Raw genomic sequence first — 27,136 nt, 5'->3', positions numbered from 1 at the left:
AGCGGCTGTCACCGAGCACGCAGCAGCCGGGGACTTGTGCCCCTTCCAAGGCGAAGCCAGAGGCGGTGGTGATGGGCGCATGCAGCAGATCCCCCAGCGCATCACCCATGGAGGAGCTGAGCTGGGATGAACCTGGATGGGAGCTCCCTGCGGATCCGGAGGATGGAAGAGGGGTGCAGATGGATCTGGGGTTTCTCTGCCCAGCTCCGCACATGGTGGTGCTCGTCCTCCCTTCTCTCCACCTGGGTGGCATCACAAGGCTTCGTCCATTACCGTCTGGCATCTCGATTGCTCCTGTGGGCTCACCCACCATGTGTCCAGGAGTCACTCATCAACAACAAACAGTTAAAAGGAAGAAAATAGGCTGGAAATATCAATGCACTTTGGTAACAATAAACCCTGCTTTTAATTTATGCTAATATGTAGGGTTGTGGTGACAGTAAGAACAAAATTACAGAGTGGCTTTCTAGCTGGTAATTATCCCTCCATTTTCGTTGCTTGGGAAGATGGACACACAATTATGCTCTCTTGCTGTATATTAATACGGATTCTTGACATCTTCAGCAGACCTGGAGCTGTCATCGGGCTTTTTGTCTACTTTAATTGAAAATTAATGGTTACTGTGTTACCAGGGAAACGGTGGCAATGGACGCCAATAGCGCTCACATATCAAACAGGCACTGGTGGCATTGTCTGTCCGGGTTGACCTTGAAAGTTAAAAGAAAAACTTAAATTAAAAAATAAAAAAGGTGAGAGGGGTGGAAAAGAAGGGAAAAAACCAAAAAAAAAAAAACCCTTGGAAAAAGAGGGTTGGACACTGGGAATCGAGGGGAGGGGAGAAAGGGAAAGAGGGATGTGAAGGGGGAACTTAGTGCTGTTTGTATCTCGCTGGGGGTTAAAAGGGGGCTTGGAAATGAGGGAGTCGAGGTGGGAAAGTGAAGGGTGTTGGAGTGTGTGACCTGTACGGTGTCTGATGAGCAGCTCCGGGCTCTGGCCTTGAGTCGCTGTGCAAGTGAGTGGTGTGTGCTGGGCAGGCGAGGAGCCCGAGGACGGGCTGCACACGGGGATGCTAATGGTCTCTGTGGAGATAAGAGAGCAAGGGGGAGAAAAAAGGCAAGAAAGAGGGAGAGAAAAGGGCTGCAAGGAAGAGTCCAGGTTCGCTCTGATGGGATGGCAGCAGACCCACAGGTTAAAGCACCCCCACTGTGCTCTGGAGAGTGATTGGTGCCGCTGTACAAGGATTCCTGCGGCCCCACAGAGATAAGAGCAGGGGGCACACAGAGGGGCTCTGCTCCCTCTGCATCAGGAGCCGTGGGACTTGCTCCTCTTGGAAACGCAGTTTTGGGTAGGTTTTGCTTTCCCTCGCAGCAAACTTCTGCTGCCTCATCCCTCCTCAGCTCATCCGGGAGGGATGCAGCAGTGCCTGCCCTTTGGGGGCTGCAGCTGGGCAGGGAGGACCCCAGGGAGCGAGCAGCTCCCTGCCAACAGTGGGTCCCACTTTCTTGTACCCAAAAGAGCTGCACAATTGGCCTGGCTTTTCCTCCTTGCTCTCCTCGAGGTTTCCGTGGCCCTGCTTTTAGGAGCATGGGGAAAAGCAGCTGCTCTGCTTTCCAATGCACAATAAAATGCCACCTTAGAGGAATGGGATTTGGGAAGGAAGTTGTCACCGCCCCAGGTGTGCCTGCCCCTGCCCGGGAGCAGGGCAGAGGTGTCCGGTCAAGAAGAGGTGGAGAATGGAAGTGGGAATAATCTGGTCAGGAAGTGAAACAGTGAAATTTCAGAGCTCCCTGTGGAAAAGGTGCCCATGGCTGCTCCTGCTGCTCTAACGCATCCTCCCGTGAGACAGCGTTTGGTCTGCTCCAGGTGCACCAGGGGCAGCAGAACACGCCGGCTGCATCCTCATTCCCCTTGGAATGTCTCCGGATGCAGCACCGAGGTGAACCCAGCCTCTCCAGGAAGGCGACAGGGACCCTTCTGAAGCCAGAGCCCGTCCTCCTCCCGAGCAAACAAGAAGCCAAACCCAGCAGAGGCTTGCCTGAAAGCCAGAGTCTGTTTTCATTTTCCCCACATCCCTGATCCCAGCCTTAATCCCCGCTCTGAATCCTGTCAGCCCGGCTGTTCTAGCACTGACATTGCTGCAGGCATCTTCTCTGCTGCCTTCCCTCAGATCTGCCTCCTCCTGGGACATCTAAAGAGGACTCTGAGATTTCTGTGTTACCGGATGATTCGCTCCGTGCCCTGCAGCAAAGCGCTGGGATCCCAGGGGAGGATGCAGGCAGAGGGGGACGGGGCTGCGATGCCGATGGTTCGGTGCTGGTGTGTGGTGCTGGAGGGCTGTGGGCATCTCGCTGCGGTCAGCCAGAAGCAAGGGGTGGGCAGAACAGGGTGCTGCTGCCTCCTGCTAGTGCTTGTGGGGAGATGAAGCTGTCACCCCCGGGACAGTTTATACCAGTTCTGCTGTCAGGTCGTTACCATAATGATGTGCTGGAGTATTTTGCCCAGCTCTCCATCGATCTGAGGCTGTAAATGTCAGTGATAGACACATCACTGGGGCAGGGGCTGCAGGAAGTGGCTCTGACAGGACCTGTCTGCCTTTCCCTTTGCCACCCATGCAGCTGGGCTGGGGTGGGATAACCATGGGATAACTGAGGGTGGGTGTCCCAGCCCTGCTATCAGAGGGGCAGGTCCCACCAGCTCCATCCTGTTTGTGTGACACTGGAAGCCAACGCTCGTGGTGATGGTGCTGAGCCCATCTTGCTTTGATCCTCTGGGATAAGGAAAGGAAGAAGTCTGCAGGCTCAAATCTCCTTGCAGCGACAGCACTGGAATGCTGCAGGGTTTGGGGATTCTGATTCTCCGAAGCTCCCATGGCACCGAACCCCAGATCCAAACACCTCTGGGTGGGTGGAAAACCGTGGTTGTCCCATGGCTGCAAGTCACAGGCTCCCCATTCAGGCGGGTTTCCTCTATAAAAAGCAGCCAAGCTGGGCTGTGTGATTCCCAGCAGGTGTTCCACTTGGATCGGGGAGGGATGATGGTTTCTCATATTCATCCTCAAGCTCCGTGGCCCCTTCCCCATCAGCTCCCATGGGGAGCAGTGGAGAAGAGCTGAGACTGGCAGCCCCTGGTGCTCCTCATGCTGTAAACCCTCCAAGTCATCCCAAACTCAGCCCTTAGTGTAAGAAACAGAGCAGTGGCTTTAGGACCTTCAAGGTGACGGAAGGGCAAGGCTCAGATATGGGGTCCTGGGCAGGGTGTGCACCAGTGCCTATGGGGGGGGGTGTCTGTTCCCTGATAAACCCCCCCGACAATGGGACACCCCAACACTGGCACCTCTCCCCACATTAATCGCCGCTGCCGCACGTGTCTGAGCGGGTCTAAGTGCAGCAGCATAAAGGTTTTACTGTGGTTTATGTGGGCACTTGCAATATGGGCCGTGGGTGTGGGGTGTTTTATTCTCTATGTGGGGACTTTAATAGGGCATGTTTGGATTTTATGAGCCTGCGTACATGGGGTTTATGGCAGGAAAGGTGGGCATTTTAATGAACTGCTCAAGACACAGGAACAAGAATGGAAAGATGTTTTCAATGGCCCCTTAAATAACAAAGGACCCCTCCATTTAAATGGTGCAAGCAATAAAAAATGTGTGTATATTGTTGAACATACATAGTTCCTGTGACGTTTAAAATCCATTATTAACTTCAACTCTTTGTGTCCACTACCCAGACAAGAATCCTTTTGCCTTTGGGGTTGCCAATGCAGGGTGCTGGAGGCTCTGAGGTCCAGGGCAGGATGGATGATGTGAGGCTTGGTGCATATGGAGGGGCTGCTGCTGCTCACCACGCTCTTCGGAGCATCCCAGCAGTGTGGAGTGGCTGGAGAGGGCCATAGTTGGGTACCAGCAAGTCCTGGGATGTTCAGAGGGAAAAACTGTCTGTTTGGGACCATAAAGGCGTTTTCTGCCCTGGAAAATGCCCTGTGCTTGTCCCTTCCCCTGGCAGTGTGGTGAGCGAGGGCAGAGCATCCTGTGATGTAGGGCTGATGCCAAGGTGCTGAGCCAGACCCATGCCAGCTCCAGGGGCAGTCTTTTGGCTGGTGCTCTCCTGCTTCTTGAGCAGATGAGCATCAAGTGGGCTCGGAGCGCGCCGCATCCTGCAGGACCCCAGGGCTGGATTCCTGCAAGAGCCTGAAAATCTCCTTCTTTTCTGAAATGTTTGGATAGCAGGACTTGGCCGATTTACCTCATAACATCTCCCGTTGGCCTAAAGCCGAGGGCATTAGCAAAACTGTGAGCCAGATAAATGGTTCTAGAGCTTTTTTTCTCCTCTGTATCTGCTGTTACAATAAAAAAGGGCCTTTTCCAACCAAGTGCCTCCCGTTAACCCCGGCGGTGCCGGGCCGGTGCAAGAGCACAGGGAGGGAATGGGGATGTGAATGAGCCAGGGCTGGGTGTTTGCACAGCCTGGGGTGGGAAAAGCCATGGAAAGGATTAATGCTTCCTGGCATGGAAGCCTGGAGCAGCAAGATCTGTGGGTAGACATGGTACCTGGAGGAGCTGGTTTGATGTGCCCATGCCATCGTGTTAGATGCAGCTCCCAGCTGAGAGGTATCTATCTCCTTCCAGATGCCATCTGGGTGCTCTGCACCAGTGCTCAACATGAAGCAAAGAGGGTTTGGGATTCATCCCCTCCTGGCTGCTGTGGAGGTGACACAGAGGAGGATATGGCATGTTCCATATTGACCAAGAGAGCAGCAGTGGCTGGGGGAAGCATCAGCATCAACTCTGCAGGGCACAAACGCCCTCTGCACTTACAGGTATAATAAGGTGCATTGGAACCACCGGTGCTGCACAGCAAAGGGTCGGTTTGCAGAGGCAAAGGGGCTTTAATATCAAATAACCCCAATTAACCTGCAACAAAGTCCCAGCCCTTATTCTGTGATGCTTGTGGGGAGAGAGGAGCAGGACCCTGAGGCCCATTTGGGCTGCTTGTGGAAGCTGTGAGGTTGCTGGGGCAGGAAGAGAGCGAGGGGAACCAGTGGGGTCCATCTTCCCCCTGCTCTCCAGCTCAAACCCTGCCGTGGGTGCTCGCTATGACCTGAAGCAAGGAGATACTCATTTTACTAAGTTAAACTGCTTCGAAAAGGACAAATCCATCAACACTGCAAGCGTTCAGGCACTCAGAATCTGGTTCCGACTTGGAGCTGGGGTGGTTTTGCTGGGATGCTGTGGCTCTGAGCTGGGTAATAACTGGTGTTCTGGTATTTGGGCTCTTACACCCATCCAAACACCTCTGCAGCTACGCTCCTGTACCTGATTTGGCCTCTGGGAACGATGCCACAGTTAACTGCCAGTTTCCTCAGTGTAGGGATCAGGCTCTGGAGCAAGCCCAAATGCCGGATCAGGATGAGCCAAGCTCCCGGCACACCCAGTTTGGACCGGGCGAGGTGCGCACCTCCCCGAACGTTGGTGACCTCATGCCGCAGACATGGATGAGGTCACCGGCATAATTGCTCTCCCCAAACGATGTATCTTGCGGGAAGAGGATGTTATGAAGCCGGAGAACTTGCTAGGGCAAAAAACCACATCGGGTGCCCCTGGCCGAGAGCGCTCCGAGGGGAAACTCATGGCAGAGCGTGCCAGGACCTCCGAACAATAGGCTGCAGGCTCCGGGGGCATGGCAGGAGAAGAGACGCCGGCAGCTGAATGCGGCACTGGGGGAAGCCAGGGGATAATTGCAGGAGGAGGAAGATGTGCGGTACCTGGCGGGGAGGGAGAGGGGCCTTGCAGGGGCCTGCCCTCCCCAGGGCTCGCACAGCGGGCGGGCAGAGCAGGGCGAACCCCCCCCAGCACTCCCCATCCCGGCTGCGCTGGGTTCTTCCTTGGGGAAAGAGCCACACGCATCCGAGATCTCCTCCTTGGCCTGCCCAGCCGGCTCCTTCTGCCCCAGGGAAAACCTCACTTCTGCCCCCCCGGAGCACTGCAGGTGCCTGGGGGTGTGCGGGATGCTCAGCTCTGCCATGGTGGGTTCACTCGGCAGCATGCCGTGCCTCAGTTTCCCTTTCAGTGAATCCGCAGGAGCGATGCTCTGCCACCCCTGCACAGCACTCACAGAGCCTCGCTTGCAAAGATGAACCGGTATTGCTCATCCCGCTCTTCCTTCCCTTGCCAAGGAAAGCTCTAGTGTGTTTTATCCTCCTGGATAAAGCCACTGCAGCCCGAAGGACGTGGGTTCAGCTCGCAGACCTCGCTCAGGATGTTCATTTTTGCTGGTTCTTCTCCCTGTAGCCCCATGACAGGTATCCGAAAAGAAGCCGAGACCAGTCCTACTAATCCTTCGCAGTTGTTGGGACAAGGCAGCCTTTAAGGAGACCGAACGTGAGTGAGTTTCGCAGGGAAACAACCAGAAATACTGCACCAGGAAAAGAAATTATAATAAAGAGAAAAGCTGGGGGAAAAAAAATACCCATTCAATGGAAAAACTCAACTCTTCCCTGAATAAAGCCGACAAAAATGCTGCCGTAGTGAGCTGTGACATATGGTTACACAAATAGAAACCACAGAGGGGAAAATCATGTTTTCTCTTTCATTATTTATCACTCTCTAACTGTCTCCAGCTGGGTGAGTAAACAGCCTCATTGGGCTGTAATGAGAACAGCCTGCTGCTGCCACTGTGCTCGGGGCTGCCGACATGCACCCGCTGCCCCTGCGCCACCAGCACCGGCTGCGGGGGGACATGGGGACACCCCAGCACCCGCGCGTGCTTAACCAGGCGCAGGCCGGGAGTTCAATTCATGGGGCTGCTCCCGGTTATTGTTCCAAGGGAATTATGTGCCCAATTTCCCCCCTGAGCCGCGTTGCAAATTGACTCCTAAGTGTCCCGTGAAATGGCTGCATAATTTGCACATTTGAGAAGCGGCTGCAGGAACGGGCTGAGCTGGGGCTTGGCTTGGCTTGGCTTGGCTTGGCTTTGCTTCCTTCGCCTCGCTCGGGTTCGAGCTGGTTTATTTGCCCACCCTGCAGCTCTCACAGGGTTTAATCGCAGGGTCTGTGGGCTCTGATCGCATCTGCCCTCCTGTCCCATCTCCAGCGGCTCCAAATCTCCTGCAGCTCTCGCCCTCCTGAGGACCAGCCCCGAGGCAATGGTCCCTTCCCAGCCCCGTTCCTAGGAGCCCCAGCAGGGAGCCTCTGTGGACCCCGGCAGCTGGGCCCCGTCTCCCGAATCCCACTGCATTTTCCCATTTGCTTTGCTGGGGTGGGGGGATCAGACTCTAAGATTCAGATCCCTCCTGATTAGGGCAGGCTTTGGATTAGGCTCTGAATTAGGTCAGGGTGTGGGATGCTTCAGCCTCCCGGCTGCTTTTGTCTTTCCCTCCTGCATCTTTCCCAGGGCATGGCTGAACTTGAGCCTCCCTGGCTTATGCACATGGACCAAAGGGTGAGTTCCATTGGGCACAATGGCCATGGCCCAGCTTCCAGCAGCCGCTGTCCCTGCACTCATCACCCAGCACAGGAACCTTGGGAAGGCTCAGTCATCACCAGCCCCATGTAGCACCGAGGCACCGCATCCATCTGAGCCTTTTGGGAGAAAAAAGGTCTTTGCTAAGAAAGTCCTTGAGCAACAACGAGCAATTTCCCATGAAGATTAACCCATTTCTGAAGTCAGGAGCAACCGTCCCGTCCCCTCCGTGCCCGAGTCCTTCCAACAAAGGAAAAACTATTAGTAAACGGAAGGGTTTTTAATGCAAACTGACCCAATTTTGAGTGCTGCTTCTCCCACCTCAGGAATAGTGTGTGCCAGAGTCGGAGTGAAATTAGGTCGTCGCTGAACAAAGGTCATGAAAGAACATGAAAAGCTTTTCAGTGGGAAACCCCAGGTTTTATGGCTTTTGTTCCATGGAAATCCCCTCCCAAATAAAGTTGCAAATAGAGTGACCAAAAAGGCACAAAACACATCCCTGCATCCTCCCGCTATGCCCAGTTGGGCACTGTCGAAAAGCCCGGCTTGGCCCAGCTGCAGATTCCACCCCCTGTGAACGTGCACTTCTTGCAGTGAATCTGGGGGAGAAAAATCAAAACCCCACTGAGAACCTGGTGGGTTTTCCTACTAAATCCCCGCATCCTTCACACCCGAGCACTGCTGCCCTCCCGTAGAATGAGGATTTGGGAGCTCCGGGCAGGTAGGGCTCAGCGGCGCCTCTGGTTCAGGAGCATGCACTCCCATCCCCTTGACTTAACCCTGGCTGAATCAAAGCTCTTACAGTAAATACTCACTTGGCTTTCACAATCGCCATCGGATGATCTAATCCCTGCCCATTTCCCTGGGAAAGGATAGCAGAGGCAACTCCTTTCTGCAGAAAACCAGTGCAGGTGAGAGCCAGATTTGGAACCCCTGAGAACCTTTCACAAATAAGTGAATCAAAACTCATCCAGTTCCAACCCCCTGGCACTGGCAGGGACACCTTCCACTAGACCAGGTTGCTCCGAGCCCCATCCAACCTGGCCTAGAAGGTTGGGAAGATTGGTAAAGTTGGAAATGGGGAAGTTTAGGGAAGGGGCTGGAGACAAGGAGGCTGATCCTGCACCAGATGCAGCTCTGGTCCATTGTTCGGCTTGATTTTCAGGGCTCCTCCGTGTGTGTACACACACATAGAGATGTACCTTCAAATGCACAACGCGGTGCATATTTTCCCCTCATTCTTCAAGAGAAGTTTGGTCTCGATTGCATCTGGTTTGGGAGGTTGCTCAAGGTGCTGGTGGTGACTTCCCCATCTGGTCCTGCAGGACCGGCTCGCTCCTGCCGCTGCCCATCCCTGGTCCTGGCTTCAGAGTCCTGCTGCATCCCATCCCCATCGGGCACCTCAGCAGGGGCTGGGACCTGGCCTGAGGGCACCGCAAGCACAGGCACAGGATGCACAAGGGGTGCCCCTGAGCTCAAGGGTGTTGCCCCGTGGCCCTGGCCCAGATCCTGGCTGGCACCAGCCAAATGGGAGCGAGGAGGTGGAGGAGCCCTGGGTGAGGGACGCAAACTCCAGCCCCACACAAAGCGCTTTTGTGCTCCCTCCAGCTTCCTGCTGCCCGCTTTGGGGGCTGCTTCCCTCATCCTCCGCGTCCTGTCCTGCTGCTGGAGCATCAAACAGGCAGATCCTGACCCCCAGAGCCTCCCTCCAAACCCCTGTTTCTTCATTTTAACCCCAGCACCGGCTGCTTCACCACCTTTCCCTCTCCTCCTCCCAAAGCACCATTAACATCCTCCCGGTGTCCGTTTTAATGGATTGTCATCACCCAAAGTAATCACCAGTCGGAAAAACTTAATTTTACAAAAAGACAAAAAGAGGTTTCACTCTAATTGATGGAAAATTGGTCATTTCTTGTCAGGTTATTGTTCATTTCCCGCCTGCTAATGACTGCTCCCACCAGCCATGCCAGCCTAAAAGCATCCCGAAGAGCATCCCAGTGAGCAGCCCCTTGCCCTGAGTGGAGCCTTTATGAAACTGGGATAAAGAGGGATGTTTTCCCTAATAAACAGACCTGCCCCACACTGTCCCAACCACTGCTGTTCAGGGATCACATCACAACAGTGCCCAGGGCCCGTGGCCTGGTCCCTTCTTGCTGGGCATCGTCTCAACGTGCCCATGGACCACGGGGAGTTGCATCCCTGCTCCGGCAGCCCCCGGCCTCCCCGGGCTTGGTCTACACAGGCTATTACGGTAATTTGATAAGCCAGTTCCTCGTGATATGAATCTTTGCCTTCGTTAAAGAGAGGAGAAAAAAACTCCATTGCATTTTGATGGCTCACAGGGACAGTTCATTAAGCAATCAACTCTTTTAATGAAATATTTCTTTGTTAAAATATTCATTGATCTGCCGCGGGTTTGCATGGAGGAAGGGAAGGGCCGTGTCCCGAATGCTTTTCTCTTGAGCCTTTCGCAGCACCGGGTTGTGCCTGGCATTGCCAACACGGTGAGTCCAACAGCAGGCGCCTTCGGGGAGCCCAGGCGAGCCCCAGCCTGAAACCAGGAGCTGGGGCTTCCTGAATGGTTCTCCCTGCCTTTATCCCACTGTGATGCCTACTGAGGGCTGAGGTTGTGTGCACCAGGGCTGGATCTTTGGAGGAAGCAGCGGATGATGCCGGTTCTGGTCTGGTTGGGCTCATGCAGAGCCATTGGTGCCATGCAGGGACATCTGTGAGACATGGGGAGAAGCTGGAACAAGAGTGAGTGGAAATGGGCAGAGTGTGAAAAGGGGTGTCCCAAAGGGATGCTCTGGCCCCAGTGTAAGAGCAAGGAGGAGGGAGCTCAGAGAGCCACGATGGAGCGAGCGTTGGCAGAAGGAGTAAGAGAGGAGGGGAATGGAAATATAGCAAAGAGTGGGAAATGAACAACTGCAGACAAAGCACTGAACGTGGCTTCCCCCCCCCGTCCTCAAACCTTACACCGTGAGTAATCCGCACCCTCGGCACCCTGACGACTCACACAAGTAGTCACCACGTGCGGGTAAGCATCTCCCTGAGGAAACAGCGCAGACAAGCACCGTGCGGTGAGCGCAGCCGTCCCGCTCCGGATGAGTAACGGCCTTTGAAAGGCAGATAAAGGGGGGAAAAAGAAAGGAGGGGAAAGCAAAGAGAGAAAAACACCGAACCACGGCACATGCCAGTGAGGAGAGAGAAGCCATATGTGCTGTCTCCGTGTCTCGGTGTGCGGGTAGCGCGCAGAGCAGGAGGCACGGCTCCGTTGGGGATGCCCTGCAGCCCCTCTGCTCTCAGACTCCTTCCTCTCCTGCACTAAGGCTTTGCAGGCACGGAGGAGAATCGGTCACTGTCTGCAGACCCCCCCCCCCCCACCCCAGCGCCACATCCTCTGCTCCGTGTGTGGAAGCAGCACACCCAGGCGCTGCGGAATCCTCTCTCATTTCACTGTCACCTTCAGCTCAATAACACCCAGCTGAGCCCTGTCTGCCTGAGCCTGCCCTGTGCCTGCAAGCAGGGGAAACTGAGGCACGGCACAGCCACAACCCCGAGGGGCTGCAGAGCCCCCCGCTGGGCTCTGAGGCTGTGCCAGGGCTGCTGCACCCCCACAATGTTTCCCCCCATGTCCCTTTTCTGTGCGCAGCCGGGGATGCCAGGGCCCCCCCCATCCCGGGGGCTGCTCCCTGAAGGGTCTGTGGCTGAGGGCAGTGGGGACCCTCTGGCCAGGGCAGGGGAGTGATGCCAGACCCCGGGCAGACGCCGCCTGTCGCTTTAAAAGGGAGCCAGGAGCCTCGCATCACTTACAGTAACTCGGTGCATCATTTCTTCGCCTTACGCAAGAGGCGAGCAGGGTCCAAGAGCTCGGCGTGGCCCCGCCAGCACGTCCGGGCAACGCCGGATTCCTCCGGGCGCCGGCCAGCGTGCTTGGCCCCGACGGCATCACCCCGAGGGGCCCCGGGGGTCTCCTTGGGATGAACCCCGAGACAGCCGCGGGTGGTTCAGGCGCTGTGTGCAAGCGCCTGGTGTCATTTGGGTGGAAAAGCAGCTTTCCATCTGCTGTTGTTGAAATGTGCACCTTGGAAGGGACAGGAATTTGGGGCTTTGCTGCGTTAACACGCAGTTCCCTCCCCAAAACACTGCCCCGGAAGGGAAAAAGTAACTTTCTTCCCTTGTTCTCCCTATCTTCCCATTCCTGACTTTCTTCTTTCCATATATTTTTGTCTTTATTTTGCCTTGAAGGGAGGAGGGAGAGAACCGAGGTGAAGCAGGAAGCAGAGTTCAGGGGACACGTTCGCATCCTCAGATGCAGACCTTTCCAAGGAGCATCTTCAGAGAAGTCGGGTTTTCTTTTTGGAGTTACTCTTCCCATAGAAGAGAAAATAAAAACCAAATGGATGCTTTCCAGAAACGGCCAATCCCTAACCTGTGGCAAACAGGATTTGGATCCAGCTTGGAGGGGAGGTTCCTGGGAGGATGAGGATGCTCCCAGGCCAGAGCTGCTTTGCCTTGTGGGGGATTTAGGACAAACCCAAACTGATCTTCTCCAGAGAAGATTCCAGCTTCCGTCACCCTGAGGGCAAACTGGGGCTGTTTCCATTCCGGACAACATTGGGATAAAATCCTTGGTTGAAAATCTACATTTTTTTAAAGGGTTTTGATATTCCAGATAGAAGAGCAGAAAATTTGCTGGGAAAACCGATTTCCCCCAGATAAGAGCGTGGGGATCAATCGCAGAGGTAGGAAAGTGAGGATGAGCTTGGAAGAGGTGGAACATGGGGTTTTCCCTGAAGAGCCACACGTTCGGGGCCCATCACTCCTGGTCCTCGTGCCACGTGTCTCAGGGCTTTATAACCAGGCATTATGCAAAAGGTTTAATCCAAGGGCTATAAATCCTCCTGCCTCTGTTATACCCTTCTGGAGGTGATACATGTCCAGAGCTTTGCCTGGTGCAGAACAAAAAGAAGGTTTTTCCCTTCCTTTTTCCCCCTCTTTTGGCAGGGAGGGAATTGCCCCCGGATGCCCCTGATGTCCATCAGCTCCCCAGCTACGGCAGGAGTGATGCCTCAGGGATCAAACCCACTGAGCAAGAATCCATACAAACCCTGGCTGAAGCCTGGTCCTGCCGTGTCCTCGCCCAGACTCCTGCTTGTTCCTGGCTTTTTGGCTGATGCAGATGAACAAAGAGGGGTCTTTGGGCCCTTTCCTTGGAGGAAAGCTGCCCATGTCTTTTTGTGCAAATCCTTCCCGCTCGGATGCTGTTTGATGTCTTCAAAGGGGCTATTCTTATGCTGGGAATAGAGGGCAAGCGCAGGTTTGGCCGGGGCTCGTCCCTCACGCTTTTCACTCAGAAAAGTGCCAGTTTGGGGCTAAAAAAAATAGATTTTGGTTTTTGTAGGCTGGTATTTGGGTAACTCATAAAGTCTGAGGGGTAAAAATGTGGGGAGATGGATGGGAAAACAGCTTGTGTGTATTGGGGGGGGGGGATAAAACTCCCTGAACCCACAACACTACCTGGAGAGGATCATGTGAGTGGGCCAGGGCACAACCAGTGTGCCTCTGTTGCGGATCTGTGGTGCCTCTGCTCGGGATCAGGGGACCTCCGGGACCCCCATGGGGCAGGGGAGGGCAGCGACCCTCTGTGGGGCTGCCCCTCTGCTTGTGGGGAACCAGCTCATTGGGGTTTGCAATGTGCCAGGAGGGATCCAGTCTGAGCTGGGGGAACTGATGCTGCTCCGCTTCCCACATATGAACCAGCCCTGGAACGGGTCGGGGTGTCCCACACCTGAGTCCTGGGCAGGAAAAGTGTGGGGCACTTCCCCACCTTCCTAATGCTCGCTTTAAAATTCCCCTTTTGAGCAAATAAATACCTAAATAAAGGGGAAAATGCCTTTGCCACGGTGGCTGCGGGGTCAAGCCCGAGGGAGGCACCGTGGGTGATGCTGGCCAGTGCAGAGCCAGCCTTGGCTGGTCACTGGCCAAGGATCCAAGGGGTGATTGGTACTCCCCGAGGGCTGGCCAAGGGGTTATCATCTGGTTTCCATTGCCAGGGAGAGGGGGAAGCTGTTGCTCCCTAAGGAAAGCACTCGGCTCCAATGGGAGCCCCAGAACTGCTTGGGCACAAGCTGAGCCTCCCAGGATTCCCAGCCCTCCAAAGGGTTGGGTGAAGGCCTGGCTTACGGCTTGGCTCAGCCCGGAGCAGGGCTCACAGCGGGGTCACGCTGGGTCTGTTTGTCGCCTTGATGTGAGATTTTGGGGGGGCAAAACTAATGGTTTCACTGGGGTCTTTGCTGGGGCCAACAGAGCTTGCAGCTGGGGGGACCTGCTTTTCCATGGCACAGGAATTCCCGATCCAGACTTTTCATTCAGAAATGGATTAATTTTTAAAACAGTTTTTGTGTAAAAAAAAAAAATTATAGGCAAAAAAAAATAAAATAAAACTCCAGGTGCGTTGGAATACTTTTCATTCCCATTTCTAAAGCTCTTTTATCTGCCCATAAAATGGAAACTACAAAAGAGCTCTGCTGGGAACTCGGGGCTGTTGGGGTGTAACGGGGCTGGGGGCTGCCGCCGTCATCATCTCCGTGCCTTGGCATCCCCATCTGCACACTGGGGTCAGCGGCGCACGCTGGGGGTGCCCGTGTGTGTGTGTGATGCTCCCCGTGCCTCAGTTTCCCTTCCGCGACCCCATCATCCGCAGCGCTGCGGCTTGGGGAAGCGAAGGCAGCAGAAAGCAATTAGCGCAGGCGTTAATGAGCTAAAGCACGGAGGGGGGGGGGGGGGGTGATGATGGGAGCGGGGACACCGCCTCCCTTCCCACCCTAAAGGGGTTTGGGGGGGGGCGGGCGGGGAAAGCGGCTGCACCTGCTTTAGAGGAACTATGGTAGGGCCGGTGCCCGCCCCGCGCCGCCGCGCCGAGCCGGACCTGAGCGCGGCCCCGGCCCCGGCCCCGGGCTGCCCGCGCCCCGCTCGGCCGGCGCCGCCCAGCTCCGCAGTCAGCGCGCCAGGCCAGGGCCGGCGGCGCCGGCGGCCGGGAGCCCCCCGCCATGCCGCGCCGCTGCTGAGCCCCGCCGCGCCGCCCCGGCCAACTTTGGGGAAGCGGAGGCGCGGCCGCATGCCCGGACCCCGGCGCTCGGACCAGGTGGGTGAAGAGCGCTGCGGCGGGGGGGGGGGGGGGGTCCGGGCTCCGCCGCACCGAGGGGGGGTTTGGGACGTGCCCCCGGCCCCGCCGGCAGGTGTGGGGCGGACGGGAGCACCCCCCCCCCCCCCCTTACCGCTTCCCCCCGTGCCCCCCGGTTCTCCGCTCCCGGAGCGCTTCGGGTCCGTGTCCCCGCGCTCGGAAGTTTGTTGCGGCGCCCGGACAAAGGGAGCGGGGCCGGGGCGCACCGCCAGGGTCCTCGGGGCAGCCCCGACGCGGGGTCCCAACTTCCCCCCCCCCCCCAATCCACCCCCCAGGGTTTTATCGCCTGGGGTCGGGGAGCCCCGGCGGGGTTTGGGAGGGGGGGAATCGGGCACCGGGAACTCGCGCTGCCGGTGCCGGATCCAGACCTGCTGGGGCCCCGCGCCGGGAGGTGGGGGGGGCACGGCCCTGCTCGCCGCCCCGGGCTCCCTTTGTTGGGGCTTCCCATTCCCCCCCCCCCGCCCCATCCATCTTTTTCTCTTCACCGGTTTTGTTTTAATTCCGGTTGTTTGCGGCGCTCGGGTCGGTTTTTTTCCCCTCGTTATTCCCTTTTCTTCCCTCCCATCGCCTTTTAACTGAGCCCCAGCCCCGCCGCTCTGTGCTGAGGAGCGGCCCAACGGGCGCGATCCCCCCCTCCTTTGGGAGGAATCAGTAAGTCGGGAACCATCGCTAAGTTTTGAGGTCGCTGGAGAAGCCGCCGCCGCCGTCCCCGTGAACCTGCGTCGCTCCTGGGGAATCCTCGGCGGAGCCTGCGATAAGCAATAACCCCGGCAGCGAGGTGAGGGGAGAGCAGGACGGGACGCGCGGCTGCGGATGGAGCCGGAGAATCTTGCCGAGCCATCCCCGCAGGTTTGGATGCTGGACGGGGTTGCGGGGCCGTGCAGCCCCGCGCTGCGTTCGCTCGGTGCAAAGTTTGAGAGGCTTCGGTGCGGCTTTGTCTGCGGGCAGCGGGGTCGCGGTGGGTTTTGGGGTGGGTTTGTAACCTCCATACGGTGCCCGGTGCCGGCCGGGACCCCGCTGCAGCGATCCCCGCTTACAGCAGCAGCAATAACGTGTTCGGAGGGAGTTTGGTTGCGGAGCTGTCGTCTTCTGGGAGCTCAGAAATTCCCGGGTTAACGCCGTCCGGCTCCTGGAGCCGGGAGCAGCCTCATCCATCCCCATCCCACCGCGGGGTCCGCTTCTGTCGAGAGATGCTCCTGCAAAGTTCGGCTCTTTCTGTTCTACCCGGCTCCATCTCGCTGTCCGGGGGATGAACAAATGCGCCTCTGTCTCGCTGGCCGGGATCGCTCCGGAGGTTTGTGGTGGTGGTGGTGGTAAATCTGGTTCGAGTTGGCAGGCGCGTTTCGGAGGTGTGCAGCGGAGAGAACAAGTGGAGCGTAATTGGGGCTTCTTTTTCCATTTGGGAATGGTTCCTTTTTTTCCCCCCTTCTTTCCCCTTTTTAAGCAACCCGGACCGCATCTCTCCCTCTCCCCTCCTGGGCACTTTTTAATACCAGCGAACAATGCACATAGGAGAAAGCACAATTCTGCAGGCTCCGTGGTGCTCGCAAAGTGCCCGCTTGGAAAACTTGCTCCAGGGTGGGTTGGTTTTTTACTCTTTATATAGTCCAAGAGGAATTTGTGTCCGAATTGAGCCTCGGGGGCTCCTCCATCCCCATCGCTCCGGCTGCGAGCCGGTACCCGGCGATTTCCCTTTTCCCACCCTCGGAACCGGCTCAGCAGCGATCGAGACCCGAGCGCTGTAAAGCTGTGGGGCAGTCAATAAAAACCTGGTTAGTTTCTGTATGGAAAGGGTTGGTTTTAACCCAAACCAGAGGCAGGATTTGCTTTGACAGATTTCTTCTTGTGTGTTTAAAAACTGACCCGAGGAACATCCAGCACCGCGCTGGATGTTGGATCCCCGGCGTGCGGCTCGGGCACGGCACGGTTTTGGGGTCCCTTTCCTTCATTCCCTGTATTCCCGATTAACTGTAGCGGTGGCTCAGGCTCTAAAATCCAACTCTAAATGGAGTGTTATTTTTTAGCATTATTTATTTGAATTTCCACTCCACCTTAAAGTCTGTTTAAAAAAAAAAAGAACAAATCCAATGAGCCCCCGGGGCTGGCTGGATGGAGAAAATCACCAGATTTGGGAAAATTTTCCCTTTTCCCCCACCCTTTTTTTTCTTTTCATTTTTTCCTTTTAATTTTTGCCCTCCTCTCCGCGTTCCTTAAACCAAGTTGGGACTGGGGGAGAAGGGGCAGCACTGCCTGTGCCGAGCTGGGGAGGCTTTGTGAGGGCTGTGAAGCCTCACAAAGGCAGGAGCAGGGGGTAAAGGGGGGGGGCATCAAATAATGGTCCAGGCTCCGGGTTGCAGATGCTCCCGGTTTGTGTTTTTTAAGTTCTTTTTTAACAGTAATCGATTAGTTGTTGGAGGGGGTTTGTTGTGTGCTCTTTCCCCCCCCTATCCCAAGCTCCCATTGGGATGTTTGGTGTGGGGAGGGGGCTGCTTCCATGTCCAGCATCGCTCCTGCCACAAACCCCCAAGAAACCGGCAGCGCAAAGTTGGACTCGGTGGTGGCAGCAGGGAAAAAGTGCAGGAGAACGGGATTGGGGTGGAAAATCCCCCCCCCTTAACATGAACGCCCTGGGATGTGTCGCCCAACAGGGCTGGGGGTGGTGGGTACCCCCTGGATTGGGGATGGAGGATGCCTGGGTGAGGGGGGGCTCAGTCTATGTGTGCCGGTGGGCAGAAGGCTGGGAAAAGGGAAGGGAATGAAACGGATTAAAGTTCCTGCTGGAGGAGGGGATTGATACAGACCCCCCCCCAAAATAACATAGGAAATATCAGTAAATGCCGTGTCCAGCCTTAGTCCCATCCCTGATAGTCGGGTGTCCGTAGGTTTTACGTCCCGGTTTGGGAAGGGAAGAGCAGGGCCCGTTACAAACAAATCTGTGCAATGTATAAAATGAAGTGACACTCAAACATCCACTCGGGCCCTCGCCCTTTTCTCTCCCAGTAACCCGGCAGGAATGCGAGTGCACTCGCTTGTGAAGTTGCTGCCCTGGAGTCTGGGAGCTTTTCTTCTCCGTGCCGGAGAGGGGGATGCTGGAGCTGGGGGATGCTGGAGCTGTGCTGGGTCTCGCTGGGGGGGGTTCGGGGCTGCCTTTCAGGGCTTGCTTTCCTTTTATTTCTTACTCCTCCCTCCCCCCTTTTTCCTCTTTTGTGGGGCAGGCGGAAGGGGGAGAGGTGCGGAGCTGGGGTTGCCTTTGTAGGGCAAGGTGGGGGGGAGCTGTGCCCCCAGCCGGGACTGGGTTAATTCTTCCAAGCGGAGAAAGGCGGGAGAGCCCGGGGGTCCCGGCTTTTCTTCTGCTCCTTTTAAAGTAACACACGTTTATGGCTCTTTGCCTCGTGTTTTCCCACTGCGGAGTGGGGTCTGTAGCTGGGAATACTGGGGGGAATTCTCTTTATGTATGGAGCGGGGAGCTGGGGTGGGTTTTCCCCTTGGTTTGGGAGCCTCGGAGAGCCCCCCGGGTTGGAGCTGGCAGGTGATTTGCGGGGGTCTCAAGGGGATGCTTGCACCCCACATCTCCCCAATGGACATCCAGGGTTTATCCCGGGGTTTATCCGGGTGCTCCCGCTGCGGCCTCGCCGTCACCTGCTGCTGCTGGAAGTGGCAACTTGAAATTTCCTGTCCCGTCCTCTTTGATTTGCAGCTCCTCCGGCACCACTGCGGGAGTTATGGGGCGCAGTGGGGCTGTGGGAGCTCGGTCCTGGCCTGGTGGGATGCGCTGTGGGCATCTTCCTGCGGAGGGATGAGCTGCGTTAGTGGGAAGGAGCGATGGGGGGAATCAAAACCACAAATGCGCTCGGAAAGCTGCGTGTTCCCCTCGGAGGGGGTAAAACCCCTCCGTGTGCCGCTGGAGCCCCTGATGCGCTCAAGGGAAGCACAGGGGTAGATGTGAGAGCAACCCAGGGCTGTGACAGCGGCTGCAGGGCGAAGCTCTTCCATGGGGAAGGACTCGCACCCGTTTACCCGCTTGCAAAACCACCCCCTGCTCGCTGCGCTGCACCTTTTAAAGTCAAATAGAACTTGTAGATCAAGATGGGGCTGGGCACAGCTTGAGAAACTTCCTAGTGTTTTATTTCCATCCCCCCCCCCCGCAATTGTTTGTTGTATAAAATGCATCAAAGCTGCAGCTCGAGTGTGGGGGTTTTAACTTTTGTTAATTCAAACCCTTTTGTCGGCTGCAAATCTCGGTGATAAAACACGGTGGTGGCGATCGTGCTGCCTGCGACTAAACCGTGTTTGCGAGTGGAATGGCATTGGGAAAGGGAAGAACCGAGAGGCAAAAACGGAGGAGGAGGAGGAGAGCTGCTCCCTTCGGAGGTCGGCAGCGTGGTGTTGCTGAGGAGAACACAACCCAACAGGTTTTACTCTATAAAGATCCTGCTGGAGGAGGGATGAGATTTGGGAATGGAGCTGGATGGGTCGCATTAAGGGATTCTGACGCCTTGTGCCGAGGCTGTAACGGGACGTGGTACCCGGGCAAGGGAGTTCCGTGTGTGCTGGGATGGGCATCGGGAGTCGGGATCCTTTCTCCTTGTGCTTTTTAAGGGAAAGGAAAAGCAAAGGCTGTGTTTGCAGCGGCTCTGTTGAGCGCTGCGCTGGGGTGAAGGAACCTGCTGTGCGCGTCTGTCGGTGTCTCCTGGCCCCGGTTAACGTTCGCCACCGGCTCGTGCCCTCGCAAGTTGGCTCTAAGTCTGTTGCGTTGTGTTGTGTCGGGTGGGAACGCTCCTCCTGCGGGTCCGGATGAGCAGCAAAAACATCCTTGTTTTTCAGCAAAACAGGGAGTGGAGCGTGGCTGCGGGAGGGAATTTCACCCGGTGCCGGCTCAGCCGGGGGCTCCGGGGCGTGTTTGTCGGCCGCAAAAGGTGCCGTAATAAAACGGTTCTTTGGGAGATCGCGTTCCGGACCATGGAAAAGTGCAAGGAAACCTTTCTGTTTAAGGTGCCAAAGGAGGAAAAACTCCCGGGGGGGGGGACACCTTGGTTTGGAGGGGAGTGGGAAAGTGTTTGTTCTGCATCATTGGCAAACCTTGGTGTGACCGGCGTTGGTGGGGAGCTGGGGATGGGGGCTCTGGTGCTGCTGGGAAGCAGGGGGGCCCCAGCTGATGGGTACGTGCTCCGTGTGCTGTGCGGCCGTTCGGCAGCTCGTGAGATGCCGTCCTGGGGGTGTCTTTGCTCAGGCACCGATGCTCCCGTTTAAGCAAACACGGAATCGGGATCAGCCGGGATGAGCCGCTCACCCAGAGCGGGGGGTGTTGAAACGTCTCATTTCAACACACCTCTGCCAGGTCGCTGGGTTTATCCAGGGGGATTTAACTGTGCCGGGGCTAATAAAGGCATAAAAGAGAGGCAGAAAAACCCCAGCGGTGCCGGGCAGGGCCAGGCCAGCATCGTGCTGCAGCCGTCAGAGCCTGACCCTGAACCCTTCGCTTGCTTCCTCCCAGGCATGGTTTATTCCACAAAGTAGGTTTTAGGTGAGTGACTTTCTGCCTGCCTGCTTATTGTGAGTCTGCAAGCTGGGGACGCTCCTGTATTTGTTCGCCTGTAGCAAAACCTGGATGGCGACCACCTAGGAGAAGCTGTCACGGGCTTGGGAAGAGATGTCTTCAGCCTTAGGAAAGAGGGACAGTGCAGGAAGGATGGAGGTAGGTTGCTCAATGCAGAATACAAGGCCAGAACCTGTTTGTAAGCGAAGGATGCGCTGGGATCCATTTGCTCAGGAGCCTTTGCTCCTTCTGGTGTCCTCTTGGCTTTGGTTTTCTCCCTGTGAGTTGTTCCCTGTGGCCTATTACTGGGAATTAGTGGCCCATTCCTTTGCCCGTTGACTCGGCACAGCTTTCGCTGTGCTTGAGCTCACGGCTCGGTTGGGTGCCACCATCATGTGCCGGGCTCACGGCACATTCCTTGGCTTGGCCACTGTGGGATGGGGTTTCCGGCACGAATGATCCCGCTTTGGCCACGTGGTCCTGGGTGCTGCTGGGAGGATGCTGCTGGATGCAGGACTGTCCCTGAGCCCTGCAGGGGCCCTTTTGCAAGGGCTGGAGGAGCTCATCCCAAAACTGCCCGCTCTTAGGCATGGTTTGGCCTGTTAAAAATGGAAGGAGGAGAGAAAATGAGTTGTGGGGGACACAGGGAGAGTGTGAGGAAACGGGGGGTTTGAAATGATGCTGTGCCGGGTATAGCTGCAAAAACCTGGTGTTGCCGAGGTGGATTCTGGTGGGGGTGAGGCTGTGCTCTTGGAAAGCGCCGTCTCCAGCTTTGCCCTTCTCCCGGGCTGTTTCCAAAGGATTTACACTTTCTCCTTTTACTCTCCGAGCTGCTTTCCACACAGCGAAGTCGCTTCCCGACCACAGCAGTGCCACTTTTACTGTGGATGTCTGCCATGGGATGGGGTTTGTTCCATGGGCAGGGAGGGGTATCCCCGTCTCCTGCTTATGCCGCTCTGGCTTTGGCTCTGCTGGCTTCAGGATCTGGGAAGTGGGGCAGGTCCAGATGTTCACCGTCAATGAATTAGAACCTCAAAATCGACGTGGTTTCTCATTTGGAAAACAAAAGAGGCGTTTGTCCCCTGCTGTGTGAGTAAATGTGGTGCTGGGGGAGGAGGAGGAGGGTGCTGTTGCTGCTTGTCCCATCACTCCCCATTTGTTTCAGTCTGGGACACTTGTGCCTTCTCCTACCCCAATGGGTCCCATCCTGTTCCTGTGCCCGCTGGACCGGGTGGTGGGTTTGTAGGGTTCTGCTGGCAGGGGGCCCGGTTGCTCCCCAGTGAAGGTGAGAAGCAGATGAAACACCAAAACCATTTGTATTGGGGAGATGCTGATGCTTTGCGAGGGGATGCGGGGTCCCCTCTGTCCTGGGAGCTTATGGTGTGGTGCCAGGTTTGTTTCATCTCTCTTGCTGGAAGATTTGTGCTGAAATCTGGGTTTGAGTTTCCCTGGCTCCTTTGCTTGCCCTGGCAGCAGGACGGGGATCCCTGGGGCCAGCTCTGCCTGCCTGGAAGAGGATGCTCAGGACTCTCCGGATGCAGGTCAGGGTCAGCACAGCTCTATTTGGGTTATTTGTGCTGCTGCTTTTAAACCAGGTTTTTATCTATACCTGTCATGGCAGAGCCTGCTTTTAGGGCCCGTTTCAAAATCCATTGAAGTCTTGGTGCTGGTGGGCTTGAGCCCTGAACAAATGTTCCTTTCCTTGAGAAGTGGAGCTTGGAGCTTTATCGAACTTTGGGGCTTTCAGAGCATCCCCATCATCTGTAGATCCTGTACCCCGGGGGTGTTGCATCAGTGCCGACACCAGCATCACTGCTTGTGTGGCTGGGCAGAAGCCATTCATAGAGCTGGTGGCTTGAAAAGACTCTGTTGAAAAGGCCAAATCCATTTAGAAACAGAACAAGATGAAGTTTAACAGGCGAGAGGGCTCATTTGGGTGTTGGTGGTGGCTTTGGGGCAGGTCACTGGTGTCCCTCTTGCACTGGAGCAGCGGATGCCGCAGTGGGGAGCATCAGTGCTGCTGAATCTCTTGCTGTAGAGTTGGGCGGCTGTGGGCACAGACCCGCGGGGATGTGCAGCTCCTTCCATTGCAGGATTGGTCCTTCCAAACACAGCGGAGATCTGCGCTGGTTCTTGCTGTCGCAGATACGAATGCTCTGGGAATTTCTGGGGCTGGGAATGGGCAGATGCTGGTTTTAGCCTGAGGTTTAAAATCGTAATTGGTGTTTTAACACACCTGGCAATGGACAGGAACCATGGTCTGTGCTGGGGCAGGTACCAGGGGCTCATGGGTCACGTCCCTGGGGGAGCTGGTGACCCGGCTGTGTCCGCTTTGCGTCTTGCCGGATGCTACGTTCCGGTGTCACGTCCTTCCCTCACCCTCAAGTGATGAGGTTTGGTCTGGGAGGAAGAGGGATGTCCCTTGGGTTGCTGCCCTGCCCGGGGCAGCCGGTGATGGAGACCTGATGGCACCGTGTCCTGCAGCCAGTGATCATGGAGCACTCGCTTCCTGCTGGGACAGGGTTATCGGTGACCCTGTCTCAGCAGGAGATGCTGAAAGATGATGTGACCTGATCGTGGAGGAGCGGTGCTGCTGCGGAGCCTGGAGCCCCAGGGCAGCGATGATGGGGTTTGTGCCAAAGCTTCCTGTGCGCACCCATGCAGGAGATGCTCAGGGTGCTGCTGTGGCTCCCATCAGCCAGCGATGAGTCCTCCCTGGGGAGCAGGCACATCAGGAGGCAACTGGGCACTGAGTGCCAGGAGGCCCTTCCTGTCCCAGCACCCATGGGTGCTCACAGGGCCTCTGGGACTTGGCAGCCGGAGCTGTGGGCTGGGCGAGGTGCGGGATGTTGGAGCTTGCAAGGGGTGAATCATAAACTGGTATTTTAAAGAACGAGGATTATTTTTAAGAGGGTTGGAGAGAGGAAAACCGCACAGTTTCCAGGGGTGCTTTGCAGGGAGGATGCAGCCACCCCCTCCAGAGCTGTAGAAATCCATGGGTTTGCTCTGTGCTCTGTCTCATGCCAGTGGGAAGGTGTTGGTGGCTTCCTTGGCCACCTCAGTACGGATCACCTCAGTTTATTTCATGCTTCCATCCCTCTGTTCCAATCCATGAAGCAGGGATGTGATGCCCGGTTTGGGAAGATGCTGTGTCCTTATGTGTAAGGGCTGAGCTCAGGATGCCCAGGGCTCAGGAGTCTGGATTGGCATGACCTGCGAATGCTGTGGATGACACCAAAGTGATGCTGCGGGACCAGATCACCCTCCCGTGTTGCCAAGCGGTCCAGAGGGATGCCAAAACCACGGAGTGCGCTCCAGGAACGCAGGAGAGAAGCTCTTGCTGCATCTTGCACTGGACAGAGTGTCACCCTCTGGAGTCCCCGGTGGAGGATGCTGGAGGAGGATGCTCTTCCCAGGAAGAGGATGTGGCAGCTGAACACGGCTCATCCAGGTCACACAGAGGAGCAGCACGGGGGACCCTGGTGATCTTCTGGCTTCAGCACAGGTCTGTGTAGGGAAACGCTTCCCCTGGCCGGAGGGATGCTCCGTGCCTCTCCCCCAAGCCTTGCTCTCATCCCAAGCACCCCAAAAAGTTGAATGCACCTTCCCAATCCCTGCCCACAGCCGCCCATCACCATTCCCAGTGCAAGACCCCAGGACAGCCCAGTTCCTCTGCTGGGCGTGCTGCTTCCCAGCTTTTAAGAAAGCCCTGGAAAAATCGCTGGTGTTATTCCAGTCGCTGCTCTGCGCAGGGCTGGTGGGAGCAGCGGCTGAGTCTGCGGCTGCGGTGCCGGGGCAGAGCAGGAGATGGTGGGTCCATGTGAGATGGAGCCGAGCTGTGCAGGAATGAGCTCAGGAAGGATGTTTGGAAGTGCTGCTCTGGCGGTGGCTGTGAGATGGAGCCGGCCTCGGGTCATGCTTGCCTCTGATTTGGATGCAAAATAATGGACTTCAGACCAGGAGTTTGAAAATGCCCAAGGATAGTTCTCCCCCCCACCGCCTTTTTTCTTCTCCCTCCTCGTGAGCAGCATAATTTCTGGATGGAAACCAAGCCTCTTCCTGCATAAAGATGGGATTTGTGATGGAGAGCATCAGTGTGCAGCAGGGAGCGCATTAAACAGCGTTTTCTTGGATGAATTTTTGCCCAAACACGACAGAGTCTGGGAAAACTTGTGGCATCCTCCCTCGTGTTCAGTAGGCACCGGGACTTCTTTTCCTCCCCTCTGGATTATTTAAAGGCCAGAAGAGACTTTTCGCATCCTCCCATCTGACTTCATACAAGCTCAGCTGGAAAATTCCTCTCGGGTCTGACATGGGAGCTTGTGTACCTGGTGCCGGTGGCTCTGCCATCGCTCCTCATCCTGGTCCAGGTTGTCCCTCTATTGCTCCAGGTCGTTCTCTTCCTCCCCAACTCTGCTCTTACCCTTGCGGCTGCCCCTGATGGGATGAAGGGCCAGGGCAGGGGGAGCTTCCTGCAGCTTGATTTTGGTTTTAGGAGCTTCCTCCATACACACCCCCTGCTCAGAGCCTTCCTCTGCCCTGGTGCTACCTTTGCCATTCCCAGGGCTGCTGGCTGCAGTGGGCCCATCAGGATGCTTCCCTGCAGCCCTTCTCTTCCTCAGCTTATGTGCGGCGATGTCCTTCATTGCTCTGTCCAAGAGGATGAGCCCTGCTCTTCCTTGGGTGACCGAGGCTCTGGTAGGCGGGATACCCATGAGCATGGGACCGTGTTGGGGCTGTCTGTGTGCAGAAGGGATGGAAGAGGTTTTGTGTGTGCCCTGCGTGGGCTCGGGGCTCTGCTGCAGCAGGAAGGCTGGGTGAGATGTGCGCCATGGGCACGTAGCCCCGTTGTGTGTGTTACAGATGGGGTGTAAAATAATGGGGTGAGCTGGGCATGTGGGCAGAGACATAACCATGAGCCAGGATTTGCTGGAGGAGCCTTGGGGAAGCACTGGTGTGATGCTGGCGGGGATGGACACGGTGACTGGTAACATGGGGAGTGATGCCAGGGTGATGGCCACAGGCTGGACAGCAGCGTGTGAGCCTGCACCAACCGCACCACGGTCCTTGCACTGTGCTGATCCCTGCAACCGCTGCTTTTGGGCTCGGACTCTGCTTTGGCTTCCGGAGCATCCGGTCCATGCCAGCAGTGTGAGGTGAATGTAATGACTGTGGTAGGGTTTGGGAGGGGGCTGCTGGAAGCGCCACGTCTCCATACCCCCGTATCCCATATGGAAGCACGGAGTGGCTCTCGGCAGCGAGTTTTGGGGAATCTCACGTCCTTCCTCCTGTGGGTTTCTTTTTCTTTCTTTTCCTGGGAGTTTGGAGAAATCTTTTGCTTCTCGATGGATTTTTCCCCACCCTGTTCATTACCATCTTTGTTAATTAGATTGTGATGGGGAACGGTCTCTATTCAAGAGAACCTCCGAGATGCGTTGTCACGAGTGCGACTGGGGGGGGGACACACGGGGTCGGACCCAAAGATGCTTGAAAGAAATGACTTTAAAAATCATTTCTTCACAAAGCTCTTCACAAGCAGAACCCCCCCTCCGCCCCCCCGCATTGAGACCCCCCCCAACCCCCCCCTCCTAATTAAACGATTTGAATTTCCCCGTTAACCGCTTGGTGCTTCCCCGGCGCCTCAGATGATTAGAAAGGGATATTCATTTATGCCTTTTAAACGCCGCCCCGATTAAAATCAGAGAGATTTTTTTCCTTCATCAAAATCTAACATCCTTGAAAAATTAATTTGATGCCTCTTGTTATCAATTAATTGAATCTCGTTGGGAGAGAGGCTCGTGCGGCGGGTGGTTGGAGCTGGCCCTTCTGTTCTTAGTTGCTTTTCCTCCCCTCTCCTCTCCGTTCTGCTGCTTCCAAACACTGACATTGTACAACTCTGCCTTTTTATATATATATATATATATGTATTATTTTTACTCATTGCATAAAATAAATGAATTAAACTTGGTCTCTCTTCCCACCCTCCTCCCCCATTCCCTTGAGTTCCTCTTGTATAAAAGACCCTTTTTTTTCCCCCCTTCCTTTCTCTCATCCCTCTTTCCTATAACTTCCGAGTCGGGGAGGGGGGGAAGAAAGTTGGGGCTTTAGCAATCTCAGGCGTCGCAAAGCGGCCGGCGGCCGTCTTTCTTCCTTTCTTTAACGGGCGATATTGGATATTTCATTTGAATCTCCCTCTTTTCAATTAAAAGCGCACAGCTCCTGCTCATGGAACTGCTCTATTCTCCGGCAGCCGGGGAAGCGATTTTCCTTTCTTTAATACTCCAGCTCTTCCCTCGAGACGGGCTGTGCCTGCCTTGCTTTTTTCAATAGACTTTTCCTCCCTCTATTAAACTTTTCCAATCTTCGTCCCTTTATTTTTTTCTCTTTTCCCTTTCCCACTTCTTTAAACGAAAAAAAAAAGGAGGAAAAGTTGGAACGTTTCAAGAACTGGGTCATTGAGGAAGTGATTGAAATCGCCTGAAAACCAGGCGTGCGCTTCGTTCCTGCCCTCCTCGGCGTGAGCTACCTGGTTGCTTTTTAGATCGAGTCTCTTCCTTAGGGCCTCTCTTATTTATGTCCTGTTGTGAATTTGGGGTTGGAGGCTTGGGGATGACTCCAGTGAGTGCCGAGGGCATCCCTGCTCCTCCGGTAGGGAATTGGTTTTGTTTCCTATGGAGAAAGGGTCTGTGTTGGATGCTGTTGGTGCCCGCAGCGTGCTGGGGTGAGGGATGTACGTGGGGTTTCTCTGTAGACTCCCCACAGATGGTGCCCTGAGCAAGTTGTGACTTGATGCCACCGATGCAGGCATCCCCCCTGTGCTGTGCCTGTCCCATCCATCCCAACCCGTTGTGGTGAGGGGATTTTGTGCTGAGGTGTCCTGCAGGTCAGGGATCCCGTGGCCTGTGCTCACTTGGGTGCCTCCTGTGTGTAGGTTGTGAGGGTTTTAGGGTGCTCTAC

The 27,136-nt window shown here is 55.9% G+C and overlaps 1 protein-coding gene and 1 long non-coding RNA gene across 4 annotated transcripts in view; one reads left to right on the top strand and one right to left on the bottom strand.

Annotated features, from left to right (window-relative positions):
* Nucleotides 1-9,800: 9,800 nt before the first annotated feature.
* Nucleotides 9,801-10,914, bottom strand: LOC136023680 (uncharacterized). The gene is made up of 2 exons (XR_010616666.1): nt 10,429-10,914; nt 9,801-10,203 (listed from the first exon to the last, which is right to left on the bottom strand). It is a non-coding gene; the product is annotated as an uncharacterized LOC136023680 (long non-coding RNA).
* Nucleotides 10,915-14,455: 3,541 nt separating this feature from the next.
* The window catches only part of FOXP4 (forkhead box P4), a 55,303-nt gene continuing 42,622 nt past the window's right edge, over nt 14,456-27,136 (top strand). For 2 of the 3 annotated variants that reach the window (XM_065698748.1, XM_065698746.1), the window contains exon 1: nt 14,456-14,604. The gene's annotated coding sequence lies outside the window, so the exon portion shown is untranslated. Of the gene's footprint in view, nt 14,605-15,470; nt 15,493-27,136 lie in introns of those variants that run through there. The other variant, XM_065698747.1, reaches the window with a different exon arrangement.

This window comes from Lathamus discolor, chromosome 19 (assembly GCF_037157495.1).
Source record: "Lathamus discolor isolate bLatDis1 chromosome 19, bLatDis1.hap1, whole genome shotgun sequence".
In the NCBI taxonomy this organism is placed as follows: domain Eukaryota; kingdom Metazoa; phylum Chordata; class Aves; order Psittaciformes; family Psittacidae; genus Lathamus; species Lathamus discolor.
Note: the sequence above shows the minus strand (reverse complement) of the source record. Positions and strands in the feature narration are given on the sequence as shown.